Source organism: Mangifera indica, chromosome 4 (genome assembly GCF_011075055.1).
Source record: "Mangifera indica cultivar Alphonso chromosome 4, CATAS_Mindica_2.1, whole genome shotgun sequence".
Classification (NCBI taxonomy): domain Eukaryota; kingdom Viridiplantae; phylum Streptophyta; class Magnoliopsida; order Sapindales; family Anacardiaceae; genus Mangifera; species Mangifera indica.
In genome coordinates this window covers 10387470-10394137 of record NC_058140.1, presented here as the reverse complement: position 1 = coordinate 10394137, position 6668 = coordinate 10387470, and positions in this window count along the sequence as shown.

Below are 6668 nucleotides of genomic sequence, written 5' to 3'. Positions count from 1 at the left end.
CTACAAACCCATGAAGTGGTACAAAATCCTGAAGAACAGGAAAATGAGAATATTGAAATATCTTTAAATTATGTTCATACACAAGAAATGTGGAATCGTGAAACAATTATAATTGATGACATATTCTCATTTGTAATAGCTACTGAAATTCTGAATGATGATGATTTTGAGCCACGTACTGTGGCTGAGTGCAAACAAAGACATGATTGGCCTAAATGGGAAGAAGCAATTCAAACAGAATTAGCTTCTCTAGCAAAACATCAAGTGTTTGGGCCTGTAGTTCCAACACCTGAAGACGTACAACCTGTTGGATATAAATGGGTTTTTGTGAGAAAAAGAAATGAGAAAAATGAAATTGCTAGATATAAAGCCAGACTTGTAGCCCAAGGCTTTTCCCAAAGGCCCGGTATAGACTTTGATGAAACATATGCACCTGTAATGGATATAATCACATTCAGATATTTAATCAGTTTAACAGTCTCTGAAGGACTGGATATGCGTCTAATGGATGTAGTTACTACTTATTTGTATGGAAATTTAGACGCTGAAATTTATATGAAACTCCCTGAAGGATACAAATTGCCTGAAGCAAAAAGGGTCAATTCAAGAGGCTTGTACTCAATTAAATTACAACAATCATTGTACGGATTAAAACAATCCGGACGTATGTGGTACAATTGCCTCAGTGAATATTTGAAAAAAGAGGGCTATGTGAATGACCCTATATGCCCATGTGTCTTTATCAAAAGGTCAGAATCGGGATTTGCTATTACAGCAGTTTATGTTGATGACATGAATTTAATTGGGACTTCTGAAGAGCTCTCAAAAACTATTGAATATCTGAAAAAAGAATTTGAAATGAAGGATTTGGGGAAAACAAAATATTGTCTTGGCCTGTAGATCGAGCACAATTCAAATGAAATATTTATCCATCAATCAACGTATATTGAAAAATTATTAAAACGCTTTAATATGGATAAGGCTTATCCTTTGAGCACCCCAATGGTTGTTTGGTCTCTTGATCCAAAAAAGGACCCATTTCGTCCTAAAGAAGAAGATGAAAAGATACTTGGTCCTAAAGTACCATATCTTAATGTCATTGGAGCCTTATTATATTTAGCCCAATGCACAAGACCGGATATATCCTTCGTAGTTAATTTATTGGCCCGATTTAGCTCTGCACCAACCCGTCGCCATTGGAACGGAATCAAACATATACTCCATTACCTTTGTGGAACTAGAGATTTGAGATTATTATATTCTGCAAATCCCCTAAAAATCCTAGTTTGGTTGGATATACAGATGCTGGTTATCTTTCTGACCCCCATAAGGCCCGTTCACAAACGGGATATGTTTTCACTTATAATGACACAGCTATATCATGACGCTTCACCAAGCAGACCTTGGTTGCAACTTCTTCAAATCATTCAGAAATTTTAGCTCTCCATGAAGCCAGCCGTGAATATATATGGTTACGGTCTGTCATCCATCATATTCAGAATGCATACAGTCTTCCTTCTACAACAAACACTTCTTCCATATTATATGAAGACAATACAGCATGTATAGCCCAAATTAGAGGTGGGTACATCAAAGGAGACAGAACCAAACATATCTCACCGAAGTTCTTTTACACTCATGAGCTCCAGCTGAGTAAAAAGATTGATGTCAAGCAAATCAGATCCAGTGAGAATCTTGCAGATTTGTTCACTAAAACACTACCGACATCAACATTTGAGAAGTTAGTGTATAACATCGGTATGCGGCGGCTCAACAAGCAACCAAGTTAATCCTACTACAAAGAGGGGGAGCGTTCATCAGTGGGAGCATTCATCAGGCAAAATTTTGAAGTTTATCAAATATTGGACAAAAGGTGCACTGTACTCTTTTTCCCTTCACTAGGTTTTGTCCCACTGGGTTTTCCTAGTAAGGTTTTTAACGAGGCAGTTTAAGCACGTCCAATGCCAACTTACAGGATATTTAATAATTATGTTCCTTTGCTTTGGTTTTTATCCCACTGAGTTTTTCTTTAGCAAGGTTAATATAATTATCTATAAGTGGTGGAAATCCAAGGGGGAGTGTTATAAAGCCAGGTGGCTTTCCACCAAAGCAAGTCAAAAAAGGGAGTGGGAATTCATTTATTAGAGCAAGAAGAAAATGGCAAGGTGACACAGGAGAAGCAAATAAAATGGGTTTTAGTCAATGTATTAGGTGAAAGGGGAGGCGACAAACTGCTATATAAACCCCCCATTTCTCTATTATTTTACAGACAATTCTTCTTTCTTTCTTTCTGCTTCTTCTTGTTTCTTTATTCCTTCTGTCGTGCTTTGGCTTAATAATTTTATTTGGCAGTCAATTACTTTATTATTTTTATAACAGTTATAATTTTTTTGTGATAATAATTTTTTCGTCTTAAAAATACCTATTGGCAATTGGTATATCCTTTTACATTTCCAGTTTCAGTTTTTTGACAGTAACTTAAAAAAAGAGACAGGTTTTCCCCGATATAAAGTTATCTAAATATCCTAGAAACTGCTAAGTCAAGTCAAGCCACATATCTATTCTAAACCGCTACGCCTTTAGGATGAAACTTTAAGAGATATCACAGATTTTACAACTTATTTCTCTTTTGTGATAAATTCTCAAAACATAAGTCAATATGGAGATGGGTTGGCCTTCTTCCTCATACCTCAAGGTTCAAGGATTCTTTTGATCAGCACTTAATTTCTCAACATCATGACAAGACTAAGTAGTATGGAGAACATACGACGTTGTGTGGTTTTTTTAAACATTCAAGTACAGTGTAACAATTGAGATGTGATGTGTAAATATAAAGTGTTAAACTCAACAGTATGTTTGATTCAATTGTGAAACATTTGAGTTTTACACAACAATTCATAAGCATAATTTATTTGGCAAAGATGCAGACCTTTACTACTTCTATGTGCCTCAAATCCTAAAATGTGACTCAATTCTCCATGATTTTTCAATGTAGATGTCATATTTAATGTAGAAGCAAGATCTTGAATGAAAGAAGAATTTGCACTTGTCAATAGTATATCATCTACATAGAATAAATAAAAGCAATCACCTTTTCAAACTTGAGAAAGAATAGACTGGAGTCATCCATAAAATTTAAGAAACCTTTGGCTATAAGGGCATCTCTAAGTTTTTTATATCAAAACCTAGGTGCCTATTTAAAGACATAAAGAGCCTTTTTTAGTTCATACACATATTCAAGTTTTGAAGAATCAATAAAACCTTGTGGTTAAGACATAAAAGGCAATAATGGGTTTTAAGAGCAGATAATTGTGTTGCCTGCGAACACATGTTGATATGTTTAAGGAATAACCATCTAAAGTTTTCACTTTCTCTAAAACTTCAAAAAGAATTTCTCATTCAGAGTTATAGTATAACATGTGGGAGGCAAATATGTTCTTCCAAAATCTTCTTGTTATGGCCATAACTCTTTTCTTATATTCATGTTTTCCAAGTCATGACGAGCATTTATGTTATCCTTTGACTTCTTCTCAATACTAAGTTTAGTATTCCTCACACTATAACAAACATTCTTCTCTATATGCATCACATCAATGTTAAATCATATTAAATTATACTTTCAGTAAGGTAATTTGAAAAAAAAAAAAAAACTTTTTTTTCCTTTTGTTTGGTTTAACCTTTGTAACTTCCTTGTTCATCTTCCCACAGGTAAAGTTGATATCTTTTAATTAATCCAAAATTTTTAATTGAAAGGGCAGAACATAAGTATATTTCAATTCAGTAATCCCATCAAATGATCTTGCATCAAATAGAAATTTATGGCTCATATGCAAGAGACATTGGTGACTACAAAGCAAAAATTTTTTACTACTTCTTAATTGCCTAGAACAAGTATCTATATTACAAGAAGCGTATGCAAAACAATTATAAATGTTCCAACCAGTACGATTACCATAAGCTATAAAATCATTTATTATGCATACAATAAAACTATATGTATCTACTTTGAGTATACAAATAGATACACACTTGATATATATCATTATGTGATTGGATGATTTTGAATTAAAAATAAAGTAACATTCAATTATATAATGACACACATAAGTGTGTATAAATTCGTTTACTCAAAGCAGGTACTCATAATATCTTTTATTGTCTATATAATAGCTGCATGCAACTGAAAACTTTCTTTGGATGATTGGAGCATTATAGGCATCCGCCCTTACCTCTCATAATTTATTCAACTCCTCCATAAGGGTTCCAAGTAAATATCCATATCATTTCTAGGACTAAATAGACTAAGATTTAACAATGAAAGCATAAAGAATTGTTTTATACACAATTATGGTGGTAAGTTACAAGGAATTAAGATAACTAGTCATGTGTTATATAAGTAGTTTGCATTGTATAAAAAGATTGAATCCATCACCTGCTAAACACAATCTTACATTACGAAGGTCCCTGGCAAATTCAGGGCATCTAGAGTCATAACTTTTCTATGCTTTTGAGTTAGCCAGATGTCTCAAAATACCATCCTTAATGCGGTCTTTGTCATGCCATATCATCAAATTAGAAGTTTACGAAGACATGACTAATGCTTGAAGTCTATGATTTAAAAGAATATACCTTAACACCTTTGATGTAATTTTCTTTTTTGTCACAAAATTCAAATTTGATGCATTATTACAAGAATTATTCTCACTAATTTTCCAATTTGAAGGCCCACAAATTGAACACATATCATTAACAAACTTTTCTTTCCAAAAAAAGCATACAATCATTAGGACAAACATCAATTTTATCATATTTAAGACTTAACACATCAATAATCTTGTTTGTTTCAAGGAAAGAATTTGGAAATGTCAAACTCTCAAGGAAAGCATATTCTATAAGCTTAATCAATGCATCAAGTGATTCTTTGGACTAACCAAAATGACAATTTAAATTATGGAGATTGTTCTATATTTTCTTGTGGTGGAATACAATATTAGGCTTCATCCCTTCTATCAATATCTATATCAACATTTTGTCCTAAAACCCCAAAAACATTATATAACATTCTTATCATGGTAGTATCTCTAGGTATTTCTTGTTTTACTTGGACATATTTATGAGAACACTACACATACATCGGTTCACCATGGCAAAACCAAGTATCATACCCTAGCATAATATCATGAAGCATAAGATGATCATATATTTGTACCCGATCTCTATGGTGATAAAGTACACATTTTTTTGCAAGGACACGAAACTTTTTCATTAATTGTTTTATTTCTAAATGTTGTATTTATAAAGCTATTCACTTTCTCAAGGTATTCGTTCGTTATTTAGTGCATCAAAATTCATCCATCTCTTATGATTGCAATTATCCATTAAAGATCAATAATAAAATAAGTATTAATTTGAATTATGCATTTATCCCGATAATAAAGAAAGTAAAATAATCACATTTTCCTATATATAAAGTAACATGTATAACTATAATCAAGTGTCATAATTTTTTGTCTAGCGCTAAATGAAAACATCCTTACTAACAAATCATCAAACATGTTATTTACAATTATAACCATAACATAGTTCATACCATCAAAAATAAAACTATAAAACACACCTGGATTGTAGGTTCAATATAAATATATATCAAAACAACCACTCTTTTTTCTTGTTTAACGAACCGTAAAACAAGATCCCACATATAACGATTAAATGAGTTGAAGGATAAGACATAAAAGTCAATACATATAAAAAAAAATTAATTTTAACAATTAAAAATTATCTAATAATCAGACACATTAGTGTTTTAACTTGCAACCATATGTAATCACTAGTTTACAAAATAAAAGTATGGGATAAGCTAACAAGAAAACTCAAATATACACATGAATCATCACTTTTATGCCCACTGAGTTCAAATTTCTTAACTTTCATGTATTATTTTATTATCACATTTATCTTGTAGTCCCACTTATTAAAATAATCAAACATCGTAATGATCATACATTGTATTAAAACTTAAAGATCAACCACATCTTTAATTAAATATACAATACTTGATCCATCAAAAGTATCCAACTGAGATGAAATTACTATTGTAATCTTAAAAAAAGAGAGCCATTAAAAGTATGGAGCACAATATGCATGTAGAAGGATGAAACTGAGTGGCAACTAATTCAAATGGAAGTACAAAAATAGAGATAATGGTTGTCAAAAAGGATTGAAATAAAATAATTAAAATTAATATGAATTTTATATATAATGTACAACAATGCTTTCATGTGTAGATATTGTGGTCTAATGCATGTGTTGTGAAGAAGAAATTTGAAACACATGAAGCAATAAATTTATAGTTTGTTGGAGTGAGCTGTATTGTAATATGACCATAGATCAAGCCAAAAATCTTTCTTGTCAAGGAGATGAAAATCAACACATCAATCATGAGATTAATTACTCATGGCATCGGTTTATCATTTTAAGACATATATATATCTACTTGAGTGCAAGCTTTATATAAAAGGAAGATACAAGGTACTTTAGAAAGAAAACAAAACATATGTCATGACGAGAGCAAATCACTTAAGGTGTTTTTAAGAGAAAACGAAAGTGCTTTTGAAAGAGACATTATATAATCAAGAATTATATCAAAAGTTGTCGATTCATTCACA